Here is a 17,559-nt window from a genome sequence, read left to right as displayed (position 1 = left end):
ATTAGTGAATCCAAAAAGAATGAATTCTGATACCAAAGTGTCATTTCCAGCCACCATTAGTGTCTTGCCTTTCATTTGCTGCAAGTGGAAAGTGGAGTTGCTGTCCTACCGGACTGGGAGCATGGCAGTGACTATTTAAAAGTGGGGAGAGAAACCAGGGTCAAAATACTTAAAAGTTCCCCACTACCGTAACAATATAGATGATCAGATTTTCAATGTTGCTGGTCAGAATTAGATGGAAAGGGGTTGAATAAATTTCATAGTTTTCAGAAGAAAGAAAGGCCCCAAATTTTATTTAGATCAAACACACATCACACCTGGGAGTGCCTAAACCGCAAGCCACTGAATCTTTCACTCCCCTAATCCTAGCCTCAGGCACCCTACCCATTCCCATGACCACCATAAATAATAATAATAATGTTGACATTTGTTAAGCGCTTACTATGTGCAAAGCACTGTTCTAAGCGCTTGAGGGGATACAAAGTGACCAAACAGGTTGTCCCACGTGGGGCTCACAGTCTTAATCCCCATTTTACAGATGAGGTAACTGAGGCTCAGAGAAGTTAAGTGACTTGCCCAAGGTCACACAGCAGATATGTGGCAGAGCGATATGTGGCAGATATGTGGCAGATATGTGGCAGATATGTGGCAGATTCGAACCCATGACCTCTGACTCCAAAGCCCATGCTCTTTCCACTGAGCCACGCTGCTTATCTAAAGCATGAAAGAAGAAGTCTGACATGACCAAATGGAAAGGAAAACCTTTCCCAATCTTGAAACTATTGTTTTTATGGATTCTAAGAAAATCCTTGAGAATTAAATACTAGGTGGTATTTGGGAACTGAATCCCTAGATCACTTGATAGTTCTTTTTTTTTTTTTAACCTGGAACCACAGAGTATCATTAAAGTGTTATTATGGAATAAAAGTAATAAAATATAATAAAATTCTTATCTTGGTACTACGTTTAATAAGAAAAACAAGAGGTAGGTAGGGGGTAGCTATTGCTATGCTGTGAAGCTGAAAAATGAATCAGAGCAGGTGTTTATCATGCTTTAGTTAGGAGTACTTCGTTTTCTCACAAAGTCCCCTGAGTTCATTCATGACTTTTGCAATAAACCTCAGGTACATTGGTCAGAGAGGCAGACCTTGAATTACTCTGAGTTTACCTATTAGAGTTTTACTCAGTGCACATTCATCTTTATCTTAGCTTTCTTGTCCTGTATGGTCCTGAGGGGTCTGGAGAGGTGCTCAGTGCAGATTTTTCTATTCGTTCTTTCTGGTTAATTCACTTACCCCCGTCCATTCTTCCATCTTACTTTTAATCTTGGGTCTTCCTCTAATCCTGATCCTACTCACAGTGGTCTTCTATAAGTCAGTCAATCAATCCATCAGTTGTATGTCTTGAACATTTACTGTGTACTGAGCACTGTATAACAGCTTGGCTTAAGTACAGTACAACAGAGTAAGTAGATGCATCCCCTGCCATCTCTTCTCGCTTCACCCATTCTATAATGCTCAATCTCAATTTCTCTGGTTAATTAATTAGAATACTTGTCTAACTGAATAAGATACCAACTAATTTCCATCTGAACCCAATTTTCTCTACATTTTAAGCCATCCTACAGAGCAGACATCACATGCTTCAAATACGGAGTGAGAGGAGAAGGGTCTTGAGATTGTTATAATAAATCAGTAGTATTTCTTGAGCTCCTACATAGGTCAAAGTGCTGTACTAAGCACTAAGTATAAAAGAATAGTACAATATTAACTATAAACGGGTGTGTGTAGTTGTTTAAGAACAATGAGAAGAAGCATGGTGTAGTGGATAGAGCCTGGGCCTGAGAATCAGACTTTCAAAGGTTCTCATTCTGGCTCCACCATTGTCTGCTGTGTGAACTTGGAAAAGTCACTTGACTTCTCTGTGTTTCAGTTACCTCACCTGAAACACACCTAAAATGGGGATTGAGACTTTGAACCCCACGTGAGGTATGGACTGTGTCCAACCTGATTTGCTTGTATCCAACCCAGAGCTTAGAACAGTGCCTGGCACATAGTATTATTATTATCAAGTGCCATCTAGTCATTTCTGATTCATGGCAACTCTATGGATATATTTTCTCCAGAACGTCTTGACTTCTGTCATAATCTGTAAACTTTCTAACGGGTCTTCCATTATCTCTGTATGGTCTCGATCCATCTAGCTGCTTGTCTGCCTCTTCCATATTTTCCCTGGACTTTTTCCAGCATTAGTTTCTTCTCCAGAGAATTAGCCTTCCCGATTATGTGTACAAAATATGCTAATCTAAGTCGAACCATTTGGCCTTCCAAAGACCACTTAGGCTTAATTTGCTCCAAAGTTCATTTGTTCATTTTTCAGACAGTGCATGGTATTCACAAAAGTCTTCTCCAACGCCCTTTTCAGAAGAATTGGTGCTCTCTCTATCATGTTTTTTCACTGTCCAGCTTTTGGAGCCTTACAATGTTATTGGAAACACCATAGAATTAACAATTTGTATTTTTGTAGCATTTGTTACACCAGCACATTTCATGACTTTTTCCGGGCTCTTCATAGCAAGTCTTTATTACAGGTTATCGATCCCAGGTGAGAAAAATTGTCAACTATTTCAATCTTCTCTCCATCCACTACAAATGTGTTAAAAATTCCAGTTGTCATGATCTTTGTTTTTTTTTTTTGAAATTCAAATATAGGCCCATCTTTTCCCTCTGTTCCTCAGCTTTTAATAATAAGCCCTTCAAATCTTCTTCACTTTCTGCTAGTAGGGTGGTGTCGTCATCATAACGAAGGTTGCTTATAATAATAATAATGATGGCATTTATTAAGCGCTTACTATGTGCAGAGCACTGTTCTAAGCGCTGGGGGATACAAGGTGATCAAGTTGTCCCACGTGGGGCTCACAGTCTTAATCCCCATTTTACAGATGAGGTAACTCAGGTGCAGAGAAGTTAAGTGACTTGCCCGAGGTCACACAGCAGACATGTGGTGGAGTCGGGATTCGAACCCATGACCTCTGACTCCAAAGCCCGGGCTCTTTCCACTGAGCCACGCTGCTTATATTCCTTCCTCCAATCTTTACTCCATGTTCATCTTCATACAATCCAGTTTCTCTCAGTATGTATTTGGTATTTAGGATGAACAGATAAGGCAATGACACATCTTTGTCTTATACCCTTTCTAATGGGAAATCAATCTATTTCTCATATTCTGTTGTTATTTTAGTCTGCTGTTCAGTATTCAGGTTCTGTAGTAATGGAATTAAATGATCTGGCATGCCCATTTTCCTTAATGTGCTCCAGAGTTTCTAGTGTTCCACAGAGCCAAATGGCCTTATAATAAATACAGTGATTATTATTAATTAGGTACCAGGTGTGATTAAACAATCACATAATCTGATTGAATTTTGACAAAGTGGTCCAAGTGAAGTGAAACTGTCCAGAGCAGATCTAAGCAACCAAGAGACAGTAGATAGTACAGCACTTATTAAAGCCTCCATGGCCAGAAGAGGCTATTTTTTTCCACTGGGGGTTTGGCTGTTGAGGAAAGCACTAGTCCATTAAGCTCTTCTACAGCTCAACATGAAGGCTGGATGATTCCTGGATTATAAAAGCTCCTCCCATAATATGTAAGCTCCTAGTGGGCAGGGAATATGTCTACCAACCCTTGTTATATTCTTTTCTCTCAAGGGCTTAGTACAGTGCTCTGCTTCAGTCCATCAATCAATCATATTTATTGAGCACTTACTGTGTGCAGAACAGTGTACTAAGCGCTGGGGTGAGTACAGCTAAACAATATAAAAGACATATTCCCTGCCCACGGTGAGCATACAGTCTAGAGGGGGAGACAGACATTCATTTAAATTAATACATATGTGCTGTGGGGCTGGGTGGGAATGGATAAAAGGAGCAAATCAGGGCAATGCAGAAGGGAGGGGGAGAATAGGAAATGAAGGTTTAACTTAGGAAGCTTTTTTTGAAGAGATGTGACTTCAATATTGCTTGACATTATGGAGATTAACTGTCTTTTGTATATGAAGAGGGTGGGCGTTCTAGGCCAGAGCCAGGAGGTGGGTGAGAGGTCAGTGGTGAAATGGGGGAGATTGAGGTACAGTAAATAGGTTAGCATTAGAGAAGTAAAGTGAGAGGAGAGTAGCCAAGTGAGGTACGCGGGTGTATGGTGATTAAGTGGTTTAAAGCCTATGTTAAAGAGCTTCTGTTTGATGCAGAGGTGGATGGGCAACCACTGGAGGTTCTTGGCTGGTGTGAAACATGGACTGAGCATTTTTGTAAAAAAATGATCTGGGCAGCAGAATGAAGTATGGACTGGAATGGGGAGAGACTGTTGCCGAGGAGTTCAGTGAGGAGGCTGATGTAGTAATCAAGATGGGATAGGAAAAGTGCTTATATTAATATGGTAACAGCTTGAATGGAGAGGAAAGGGCAGACTTTAGCGATGTTGTGAAGTATTGATTAATTGGACTGCATGGATGTGGAGCAGCCTATCCTAGTGTAAAATGGGGTTAAGACTATGAGCTCCATGTAGGACATGGGTTCTGTCCATCCTGATTAACTTGTATCAACCCCAGGACATAGCAGAGTCCCTGGTACATAGCAAATACCATAAAAAAGTGATAGCCATGGTGGAGACAAGGTTTTGATAATCTAGACTTCAGTGAGGATTTTTTCATTTTGTTGGGTAGAGATAAAAATATTTTTAGTCATTCAAAAGATGCAATGCACAAGTAATCACCATCTAAGTAGCCCTTAATAACAAATACCATTTAACACTATTAAATGCTATTTGAAAAAAGAAATAATAGTTGAAAATTTTCCATTAATAAAAAATGAGATGGTTCACAGTTATTACAGTTAAATGTATATCTGGGTGGAAATCACAGAAATGAAACTATAGTAGAGTTAGAAGTTTTAGTTATATTAAAACAGTATATCATACAGATTGTATAGCTAGCATCTCACCACACATTGGAAGGGTGAGCAAGCCCCACAATCGGAGCTGGTTTTGGGCAGGAATCTTGTCTGCCAACTTTATTGTCTTTTACTCATTCAAGCGTTTAGTACATTATTCTGCACACAGTCAGTACCCTATAAATACCAATGACTGATTGTTAGATAAAGTAATCAGAGTCATCTTTCCCTCTTAAATGCCTCTCTCCTTCTAGATTCTTACGGACCTTACTCCATATGTAGATTAGCAATGACCCAAACCTGTCACAAGAAAGTGCTTTACAAATATTATTGAAAGTATACCATTCAAGTGAGACAATACATTATCAGAATACTGTAATTTCAGAAGAAGACAGAGAGTAGAGCACAGGGCACGAACTACAGGGAACAAAATTCTGGCCAAAGGTTCACTTAGAAATACTCTAGTCTTCTAAATGAGTAAAATTAACTCCATCAGGTCGGAGCTCCCCGAAGTCACTCCTCCCCCTTTTCCAACCCCACTGCTCTCAACCCTCTCCGCTACTCTCCCATCCTACCCAGCAGTATCTTCAGATGAGCTCTCCTCCCTCTTCTCAAGTGCTACTCCATCCACCTGTGCTTCAGATCCCACTCCCTCTCATCTTATCAAATCTCTCGCCCCTTCCCTCCTCCCCTCTTTAACTTCTGTCTTCAACCACTCACTGTCCACTGGTTCCTTCCCCTCTGCCTTCAAACATGCCCACGTCTCCCCCATCCTAAAAATACCCTCTCTGTACCCCACTGTCCCTTCTAGTTATCACCATTTCTCTCTCCTACCCTTCCTTTCCAAACCCCTAGAACAAGTCGCCTACACTCGCTGCCTCGAAATCCTCAACACCAACTCTCTCCTTACTCCCCTCCAATCTGGCTTCTGTCCCCTACACTCCACCGAAACTGTCCTCTCAAAGGTCACCAATTACCTCCTGCTTGCCAAATAAAACGGCTCCTACTCTACCTTAATCCTCCTCGACCTCCCAGCTGCCTTCGACACTGTGGACCACCCCCTTCTCCTCAACACGCTATTCAACCTTGGCTTCACAGATTCTGTCCTCTCCTGGTTCTCCTCTTATCTCTCCGGGCATTCATTCTCAGTCTCCTTTACAGGCTCCTCTTCCCCATCCCATCCCCTTCCTATAGGGCTTCCTCAAGGGTCAGTTCTTAGTTCCCTTCTGTTCTCTGTCTACACTCACTCCCTTGGTGAACTCATTTGCTCTCACGTCTTCAACTATCATCTCTACGATGATGACATACAACTCTCCATCTCCGCTCCTGCTCTTTCTTCCTCCCTCCAGCCGCCTATCTCCTCCTGCCTTCAGGACATCTCCATCTGGATGTCTGCACGCCATCTAAAACTCAATATGTCCGAGACTGAACTCCTTATCTTCCCTCCCAAACCCTTCCCTCTCCCTGACTTTCCCATCAATGTAGATGGCACTACCATCCTTCCCATCTCACAAGCCCGCAACCTTGGTGTCATCCTCGACTCTGCTCTCTCGTTCATCCCGCACATCTAATCTGTCACCAAAACCTACCGGTCTCACCTCCACAACATCACCAAGATCTGTCCTTTCATCTCCATCCAAACCGCTACCTTGCTGGTTCAATCTCTCACCCTGTCCCGACTGGATTACTGCATCAGCCTCCTCTCTGATCTCCCATCCTCCTGTCTCTCCCCACTTCAGTCTCTACTTCACTATGGTTCCCGGACCATCGTTGTGCAGAATCGCCCTGGGCAGGTTACTACCCTGATCAAAAATCTCCAGTGGCTGCCTATCAACCTACGAATCAAGCAAAAACTCCTCACTCTCAGCTTCAAGGTTTTCCATCACCTCGCACTCTCCCACCTCACCCCTCTTCTCATTCATTCTTTCATTCATTCAATCTTATGTATTGAGTGCTTACTGTGTGCAGAGTACTGTACTAAGCGCTTGGAAAGTACAAGTTGGCAACATATAGAGACGGTCCCTACCCAACAGCGGGCTCACAATCTAGAACCCTTCTCTCCTTCTACAGCCCAGGCTGCACCCTCCACTCCTCTGCTACTAACCTCCTCACTGTACCTCATTCTCGCCTGTGCCGCTGTCGACCCCCGACCCACATCCTTCTCCTGGCATGGAATACCCTCCCTCCACACATCTGCCAAGCTAGCTCTCTTCCTTCCTTCAAAACCCTACTGGGAGCTCACTTCCTCCATGAGGCCTTCCCGGACTAAGCCCCATTTTTCCTCTCCTCCTCCCTATCCCCCCTACCCTACCTCCTTTCCCTCCCCACAGCATCTATACATATGTTTGTACAGATTTATTTTACTTGCACATATTTACTATTCTATTTAATTTGTTAATGATGTGCATGTAGCTTTAATTCTATTTATTATGACGACTTGACACCTGTCCACATGTTTTGTTTTGTTGTCTGTCTCCCCCTTCTAGACTGTGAGCCTGGTGTTGGGTACGGAACGTCTCTATATGTTGCTGACTTGTACTTCCCATGCGCTTAGTACAGTGCTCTTCACACAGTAAGTGCTCAATGAATACGATTGAATGGATGTATGAATGGACTGGGTTGTATATGGAGAGCAGTGAGGCTTATTGCATTTGTTAGGCTCTGTCTTTTTCTCTCTGGTAATAGAACCTGCTCTCAACTTAGAGGCAACAAGGCCCAGGTTTTGTAGTTGACATAATGTCAATTGGCCTCCTCTTACTGGACAACAGGCAAACTCTGATAAATAGATCCCTGCATAGGGACCATACTTGTACTTGATGTAACGTTTCTAGTGCCTCCCAAATCTCCTCTTCTTGACAATAATCCTGTCTCATTATTGACTTTCCTAGTTTAGCTATCCTAAGATTTTTATTGCTCACTTTTCACACAACTGGGGTCTGCTTAGTCCCATCCTAAGATTTTCACATATGAGGAGATAAATGCAAAGCTAAGGTTATGGACTTTGTGAAGTTTGGAATAAGTCTTTCTAACATCTTTCCACTTTAACTGAAATAAAATTAGGTGATCCCTATCAACAATATTTATACAGCCTAATGGGAAATTCCTTAGAGGAATTTTATAAGAAATGCTGTAAAGGCACCTCAAAAGAAATGTCATCTATCACTCGACTGCTTGTAAAGAGGACGTGATACCAGGAGACAATATTTATGAATCCAGATTTTATCCAATGCCATTAGCAATGTTGCAGTACGTGCCAATGAAGTTTTGGAAGGGTAACTGGGAGTCTCTTTATATTGCATAAGATCATTAATGCAGCAGGGAAATTGTGGGGAAATCACCTCTGAATTCAGATGTGGGTGATTTAAAGGAAATAAAAGTCTGGAGTTGGCTTCTAGACAACAGAGTTTTTTTCAGTGCATGTAGGTCAACTTGGGAAAAGGTTCAGAAGAACCACTGATATTGGGAAATTAAAAATCTAAACTAAACCAAATACAGAGATTAAACAGGAAGCATATTTTATGCACTGCATATTTGTCTTTATTCCTTATGCTGTTTTAATATTTTACTGTTTCATTGCTTTCTTTATGTCCATATCCAGTCTTCTCCCCACCATCTCTCCCTGCCTCCCCCAGCCCCACACGCTTATATTGATAGGTTGTGAGCCCCTCAAGGTAAAGTGTCTGTGTCTAATTCATTCATTCATTCATTCATTCATATTTATTGAGCGCTTACGGTGTGCAGAGCACTGTACTAAGCGCTTGGGTAGTACAAGTTGGCCACGTGCATTCTCTTTTCCAGCACTTAGTGCAGTGGTGTGCACCCAGTAAGTGCTTAAAAATAATGTTACTGCTACTACTTATAGAAAGAAGGTTAAGGTACAGCAAAAACGAAAGGAAGACAAAGGGAAGGAAAGAATTTGAAATTCGGAGTGACTGGGAGATTTTGCGGAATGCATGAATTGGTTTGTGAAAGGTAGAATAGGTAGCAGGAAACTTGGAAGAAAAATGCAGTGGAAAAAGTAAGGGCAGTTGGCAGAGAGGAGGTGAGTTGGTCCAAAGATGGGAGACTTCTTGGGGTAAAGGGGGAGAAATTCAAGGGTGAATAGTAAACAGTTCATCAGTAAAGAAGAAAGTATAGTTGAGAAAGAGGGTAAGTAGCTATGCAGAAAAGAAAGTCTAAAAACTTTGAGAATTACTTAAAAAATTATCCAGGGCTTTAACTTGTATCCAGTCTGCTGAAGTTCAAATTTGGCATATCCGGAATTGACATTTAATAGTGCTCGCAATGCTATTGTCATTGAAAAATAATGACAATAATGCAAAATCTTTACAGATTAAAAATGAAAATTATTGTCATTAATAATAATAGTATTTGTTAAGTGCTTACTATTTACCTAGCACTATTCTAAGAACTGGGATAGATATAAGGTAATCAGGATGCCCCATTTGGGGCTCCCAGTTTAATCCCCATTTTACAGAAGAGGTAACTGAGTCAGAGAATCGTTAAGTGTTTTGCTCAAAGTCACATAGCTGATAAGTGGCAGAGCTGGGATTAGAATCCAAGACCTCTAACTCCCAAGCCCGTGCTCTTTCCACTAAGCCATGCTGCAGAAATTCCAAGCATGTCTTAATTCTCAAGATCAAACTGTATTTGGTAGACTTTTGATTTGGAACAGCCTCTCTCTGGATGCCCTACTGAGAAATGCCTCCAAGAAGAATGAGCTACTAAGAAGGTCTGTTCCATAACATGGCTTATGGATAATTTATCAACTGGGTCACAAGAATTGGCCCCACCCTTCTAAGATGCTTGCCTTAAGCTGCCACATTGTCTCTGACTCATAGCAACTCTATGGATATCTCTCTCCCAGGTTGCCCCACCTCCATCTACATTCTGGTAGGGTGTCTATAGTGTTTTCTTGGTAGAAATATGGAAATAGTTTACCATTGCCTTCTGGGCAGTAAACCTGAGTCTCTGCCCTCAAGTTTCTCCCATGCCACTGTTGCCCAGCACAGGTCAGGTGAGTTTTGACTTCTAGCAGATTGCCTTCCACTCACTAGCCACTGCCCAAGCTAGGAATGGAATGGGTAGGCCTCTGTTTGACTCTCCCTCCCATAGCCAAGACTGGTGGAGTACTGAAAACTCTGCAGGTGCAATTGTGAGATGGGTTCTGAGATGCTAACAAGAAAAATATAGCAATAGTTTAGTTCAGAGATACCTAAGGTTTGGATTTGGGAACAGGCAGGAGAATCGACTAAGGCAATTGGTTGAATGGTCGTGGAGAAGCTTAGAGAAGCACTAAAGATTACTTCATGGACTTCGGAGCAATTGATTTATTGGCTATTGCCACTAGTGATGAGGAATGACAAGGGAAATGAGATTACACATTCACTAGACTTCCACGAGATATGCCCTGAAGACAAAATGAGATTCAGAGCTGGATAAAAGATTTCAGTACCCATAATTCAAAACAATTTAATAGGATAAAATTCAAATCGATCACTCCATAAAATGTATTTATCCAGAATTTATTCAAGTCTTGACACTATAGTAAATGCTTGGGAGAGTTCAGCAGAGGCAAAGCACACATTATCTACCACCAAGGAGTTTCCTATATTATAGGGAAGACAGACAGACAAAAATTGTTCACAAACAATGAAAGTGGGAAAAATAGAATGATATGATTAGTAGATGAATGAATATGTCAGGATGAAACAGCTGAATGCATAATAAAGTATGTGACTAAATAATCAGGAACATTTAATTCTACTATTGTCCAAGTTTTCTTTTATATCCCGTGGCTTGAATGTTACAAGGCCAGTAAAAAAATGATTAGGCCTTTTTAAGAACAGCTTGATGGAATATCAGAAGAATCAGGCTGTGAGCATACCTGCAGAATGAGCAAAGCATTTTCAATAGCATGGGTTCTCAACACAGGATACAACTCTCAGAATCCAAAGAGAACCTGTTGTTGACATCTGGGCTGAAGATGCATGGAAAATGCAAAATTCCTGTTTATTGTAATGAATGGAACAGTGTGACTGATTCACACTCTAATGTATAATTATTGATGTTAAAAAGGCCATTTTTAGATCAGTCACCTTCCACAGTGAAAAAAACAGGCTTTGAGCCTACCTGCAGAATGAGTCAGTTAATCAATCGTTTTTATTTCGTGCTTACTGTGTGCAGAGCACTCTACTTAGAGCCTGTGGGTGTACAATATAACTGACACATTCCCTGCCCACTATGAGCTACCATTTTAGCACAGCGCATGCCACAGCCTGAGATCTCCTCAACAAAGGGTTCTGCAAGAACACAACCCTCGCATTAGAAGGGGATACATGTAAAATGCAAAAATCCTGTTTATGGTTATGAATTTACCACTGTAAATAATTCAGTCTACTGTGTGATTCTTGGAATTTAAAATCAATCGATTAATGGTATATATTAAGCACTTACTATGAGCAGAGCATTGTACTAAGCACTTCAGAGAGTACAATATGGAAAAAATTAACCAATACATTCCTTGCCCATGACCTTACACAGGGCATCTTTCACCTCTTTGTTTCTCAGACTATAGATCACTGGGATTAGCATTGGCATCAATATCATATAGCATACGGACACCATTTGTTCTGATCCACTGAGAAGCTGGAACTGGGTAGCAGATAAATAAACAGTGTGGTTCCATAGAATAAAGTGACCATCATTAGGTGAGAGACACATGTGAAAAAGGCTTTTATGCCTTTCTCCAGAGGACTGTATTTTAAGAATAGCCAGCAGGATGTACACATGATATCAGTGTGATCAGAATTATAACCAGAATAACAATAGCTGTGGAAGTAGCAGGAAGCATTTGGGCAAGCCTGGGGTCCTAACAGGACAACTTCAACAATGGGGGAAACATCACAGTAGAAGTGATTGATTTCAGGAGGTCCACAGGTCAAACTAAATGCATTAGTTGTACAGACCACAGTATTCAGGCAGCTGGCCATGTAGGAAGCAGTAACCAGTAAAGAACACAGTCTCTGAGGTATGAAGAGTACATATAGAAAGGGTTTACATTATTCAATCATATTCATTGAGTGCTTACTGTCTGCAGAACACTGTACTAAGCGCTTGGGAAGTACAAGTCGGCAACACATAGAGACAGTCTCTACTGAACAACAGGATCACAGTCTAGAAGGGGAAGACAGACAACAAAACAAAGCATGTTGACAGGTTTCAAAATCGTCAGAACAAATAGAATTATAGCTATATGCCCATCATTAACAAAATAAATTGGATAGTAAATATGTACAAGTAAAATAATTAGAGTAATGAATCTGTACAAATATACAATACACACACACACATATATATATATATATACATACACACACACAAATATATATAAATATATATATATATATATATTTAAAAGTGCTGTGGGGCAGGGAAGGAGGTAGGGTGGGGGGGTGGGGAGGAGGAGAGAAAAAAGGGGGTTCAGTCTGGGAAGGGCTCCTGGAGGAGGTGAGCTCTCCATAGGGCTTTGAAGGGAGGAAGAGAGCTAGCTTGACAGGTGTGTGGAGGGAGGGCATTCCAGGCCAGGGGAAGGACGTGGGTCGGGGGTCAATGGTGGGACAGGAGAGAACGAGGCACAGTGAGGAGGTTAGTGGCAGAGGAGTGTAGGGTGTGAGCTGGGCTGTAGAAGGAAAGAAGGGTGGTGAGGTAGAGGGGTCGAAGTGCCTTGAAGCCGAGAGTGAGGAGTTTTTGCTTGATTTGTAAGTTGACAGACAGCCACTGGAGTTTTTTTAGGAGGGGAGTGACATGCCCAGAGCGTTTCTGTACAATGATAATCCGGGCATCAGAGGGAAGTATAAATTGATGTGGGGAGAGACAAGAGTATGGGAGATTAGAGAGGAGGGTGATGCAGTAATCCACCGGGATAAGATGAGAAATTGAATTAGCAAGGAGCAGTTTGGATGGAGAGGAAAGGGCGGATCTAGGAAATATTGTGGAGGTGAGACCGGCAGGATTTGGTGACGGATTGGATGTGTGGGGTGAACGAGAGAGCAGAGTCAAGTTTGACACCAAGGTTCCGGGCTTGTGAGATGGGAAGGATGGTAGTGCCATCTACAGTGATGGGAAAGTTAGGGAGAGGCCAGCATTTGGGAGCGAAGATAAGGAGTTCAGTCTTGGACAAATTGAGTTTTAGATGGTGGGCAGACATCCAGATGGAAATGTCCTGAAGGCAGGAGGAGATACGAGCCTGGAGGGAGGCAGAGAGAGCAGGGCCAGAGATGTATATTTGGGTGTCATCAGCGTAGAGATGATAGTTGAAGCCATGGGAGCAAATGAATTCACCAAGGGAGTGAGTGTAGAAAGAGAACAGAAGGGGACCAAGACCTGACCATTGAGGAACCCTTACAGTAAGTGGATGTGAGGGGGAGGAGGAGCCTGCAAAGGAGTCTGAGAAGGAATGGTTGGAGATATAAGAGGAGAACCAGGAGAGGATGGAGTCTGTGAAATCAAGGTTGGATAGCATTATGAGGAGCAGGGGGTGGTCCACAGTGTCGAAGGCAGCTGAGAGGTCGAGGAGCATTAGGATAGAGTAGGAGCTATTGGATTTGGCAAGAAGGAGGTCATTGGTGACCTTTGAGAGGGCAGTTTCAATGGAGTGTAGGGGACGGAAGCCAGACTGGATGGGGTCAAGGAGAGATTTGGTGTTGAGGAATTCGAGGCAGAAAGTGTAGATGATTCATTCTAGGTGTTTGGAAATGAAGGGTATGAAGGAGATAGGGTGGTACCTAGAAGGGGAGGTGGGCTCAAGAGAGGGTTTTTTATGATGGAGAGATGTGGGCACGTTTGAAGGCTGAGGGGAAGGAACCAGTGGAGAGTGAGCAGTTGAAGATGGAAGTTAAGGTGGGGAGGAGGGAAGGTGCAAGAGATTCCATAAGATGAGCGGGAATGGGGTCTGAAGCACAGGTGGATGGAGTAGCACTTGAGAGGAGGGAGGAGATCTCATCTGCTGGGAAGGATGGGAGAGTAGCAGAGAGGGTTGAGAGTGCAGGGATGGAGAAAGGGGAGGAGTGACTTTCGGGAGCTCAGACCTGATGGTTTGAATTTTACTAATGAAGTAGTTGGCCAGTTCGTTGCAGTTGAGGAATGGAGGAAGGGGACGAACAGGGAGCCTGAGAAGGGAGTTAAATGTACGGAAGAACTGACGAGGATGATGGGCATGGGTGTCAATAAGGGAGGAGAAGTAGTTTTGCCTGGCAGAGGAGAGGGCAGAGTTGAGGCAGGAAAGGATAAACTTGAAGTGAACAAGGTTGGCTTGGTGTTTAGACTTTCATCAGCAGGTCGAACTTAAGAGCAAAGGAGGTGGACCGTGGCAGTGATCCAAGGCTGTGGGTTAGTGGTCCGTGACCGGTGGAGGGAAAGGGGAGTGAGCGAGTAGAGTTGAGTATTCATTCATTCATTCATTCATTCATTCATTCATTCATTCAATCAATCGCATTTATTGAGTGCTTACTGTGTGCAGAGCACTGTACTAAGCGCTTGGGAAGTGCAAATTGGCAACATATAGAGACGGTTCCTACCCAACAGTGGGCTCACAGTCTAGAAGGGGGAGACAGACAACAAAACAAAACATATTAACAAAATAAAATAAATAGAATAGTAAATATATACAAGTACAATAAATAGAGTAATAAATCTGTACAAACATATATACAGGTGCTGTGGGGAAGGGAAGGAGGTAGGGCTGGGAGGAGGGGGAGGGGTGGGAGGGGAAGGAAGGGGCTCAATCTGGGAAGGCCTCCTGGAGGAAGTGAGCTCTCAGTAGGGCTTTGAAGGGAGGAAGAGAGCTAGCTTGGCGGATGTGCGGGGGGAGGGCATTCCAGGCAAGGGGGAGGACGTGGGTCAGGGGTCGACGGTGGGACAGGTGAGAATGAGGCACAATAAGGAGGTTAGTGGCAGAGGAGAGGAGGGTGCGGGCTGGGCTGTAGAAGGAAAGAAGGGAGGTGAAGTAGGAGGGGGCGAGGTGATGGAGAGCCTTGAAGCTGAGAGTGAGGAGTTTTTGCCAGATGCATAGGTTGATTGGTAGACACTGGAGATTTTTGAGGAGGGGAGTAACATGACCAGAGCATTTCTGTACAAAAATGATATGGGCAGCAGTGTGAAGTATAGATTGAAGTGGGGAGAGACAGGAGGATGGGAGATCAGAGAGGAGGCTGATGCAGTAATCCATTCGGGATAGGATAAGAGATTGAACCAGTAGGGTAGCAGTTTGGATGGAGAGGAAAGGGCAGATTTTGGCGATGTTGCGGAGGTGAGACCGGTAGGTTTTTGTGAGTAGAGTGTAGAGAAGGTGGAGTTGAGAACAGTAATCTGGTCATCAAGATTGGGTAGAGAGGATAGGGAAGTGAGGTGGGCTGTGATGCGCTGAGAAAGATGGATGGGGCGGAGACAGTGGAGGTATCTGTGGGGTAGTAATATAGATTTACATGGGGCAGGAGTGTGAGTGAGGAGGCAGGTGCGAAGGTTATGATCAGAGAGAGGGATTTCAGAGTTGGTGAGGGTGGAGATAGTGCAGCGGTAGGAGATGATGAGGTCAAGGATGTGACCAAGTTGGTGTGTGGGCGAGGTGAGGTGGAGCAGGAAGTTGTCACTGTCAAAGAGAGATAGTAGGCAGACGGCAGAGGAGTCACCCAGGACACCCATGTGGATGTTGAAGTCTCTGAGGATAAGAGTGGGCATGGAAGAGGAGAGAAGGAAGGTGAGAAAGGGGTTAAAATCGTTAAAAGATGTTGGAGGTGGGGCCAGGGGTGCGGTAGATGATGGCTACAAGAATCTGGAGGGGGTGGTAGAGGCAAATAATATTGGCTTCAAAGGAGCCGAAGGAAAGGGAAGGTGGGGGAGGGATTTGCGTGATGGAAGTTGGCATCTCCTCCTTTTCCGGTGAGTCTGGGGGAGTGGGAGAAGAAGAGGCCTTCAGTGGAGAGAGTAGCCGAAGAGACCATGTCATCCGGAGTGTGCCATGTTTTGGTTAATGCAAGAAGGGGAAGAGAGCTGGAAAGGAACAGGTCAAGGATGAAAGGGAGATTACCTATAATGGAGCGGGGGTTCCAAAGGCCACATTTGGAAGCACCTGTGGAGGGAGGGGAGGGAGGGGGAAGTATGCGAGGGGTGGGGAAGTTTTGGGTTGGAGTGAGTTGGTGGGGTCCTGGGCAGAGAGAGGGGGAAGAGGGTCAGCGATGAGATAGGAAAACTGTGATGGGGTGGGGGCGGGGAGTAGGGGAGGGAGGGGGTTGGAAAGGAGGGGTTGAGGGTTGACGTTGGTACAGAGGGATTCTGAGGAGGGGGTGAAAGGGAGGGAAAGAGCTGGGTGGGAGAGGGGAGGGGGAAGGTGAGGACTGGGAAGGGCAGATGGGAGCAGGGGAATTGATAGTTAATAGTGAGGTCAATAAGGTAAATGACAGCACATCGAGTAGTTAACAATTAACATGCAGTAGCAATAATAAAATAAGTAGATGATGACATCAGAGAGCAGTTAACAATTAACATGCGATGGCAGTGATAAAATAAGCAGATGATGACATCACACAGAGCAGTTAACAATTAACATGTGATAGCAATAATAAAATAAGCAGATGATGTCATCACAGAGAGCAGTTAACAATTAACGTGTAGAAGCCACCATAAAATAGGCAGATGATGCCCAGAGCAGAAGGATGAATTGTCCATGGTTCAGTCAAAGAAAATCAAAAAGGCTAATGGCAAGGAGAGTCCAAGGGCTCTTGGCAAAAATGTCTCTGAGGTAGTGGAGGATGGAGTGCTATGGATGGCAATTCTGGAGTAGGGTGGAACTGTTAAGGCAACCAATCACTTGCCAGAGTATGACAAGGGTAAAAGACAGCATCTCTGTAATTAAGGATTTTTTTCTACAAGGAGGAAATGATTCAGATGTATTTATCATTATGAGAAAAGGAGAATGGAAACATAGATAAGTGGGTAAAATGGAAAATTAGGCATAATGTTAAATACTTAAGTGGCAAAGAGTAAACAAGAGAGTACAGAGAAGCAACGTGACTTAGGGGCAAGAGCCCGGGCTTGGGAGTCAGAGGTTGTAAATTCTAATCCCAGCTCTGCCACTTGTCTGCTGTATGACCTTGGGAAAGTCACTTAACTTCTCTGTGCCTCTGTTCCCTCATCTTTAAAATGGGGATTAAGACTGTGAGTCCCACTTGGGAAAACCTGATTACCGTGTATCTACCCCAGCACTTAAGTAAGTAAGCACTTAACAAATATTATTATTGTTATTATTATTATTATTATTACTATAAGTGCTGAGGCAATTTGGGGGAGGATGTGATCTGGGGAGAAGAAAAGGAATTGGGGAAAGCTTCCTGGAAGAGGTGGAGTTTCAGATGTGCATTAAAGATAAGGGAGACTAGAGGACAAGCAGCTTTAAAGGGGGAGGCTTTGATACTACCAGTAAATAAAGACAAAATAAAGATAAATAAAGTAAATTAAGATAAAAATAAAGCGTTTGCTCCATAATTGTGGGTTCCCTGAGAAGTTGATCAATATTTAGAGGCTACTGTACAGTGGTCTGGCTGATCATGGTAGAACTGGT

The sequence above is a fragment of the Tachyglossus aculeatus genome, unplaced genomic scaffold (assembly GCF_015852505.1).
Source record: "Tachyglossus aculeatus isolate mTacAcu1 unplaced genomic scaffold, mTacAcu1.pri SUPER_6_unloc_5, whole genome shotgun sequence".
NCBI lineage: Eukaryota > Metazoa > Chordata > Mammalia > Monotremata > Tachyglossidae > Tachyglossus > Tachyglossus aculeatus.
This window is presented reverse-complemented; position numbering follows the sequence as displayed.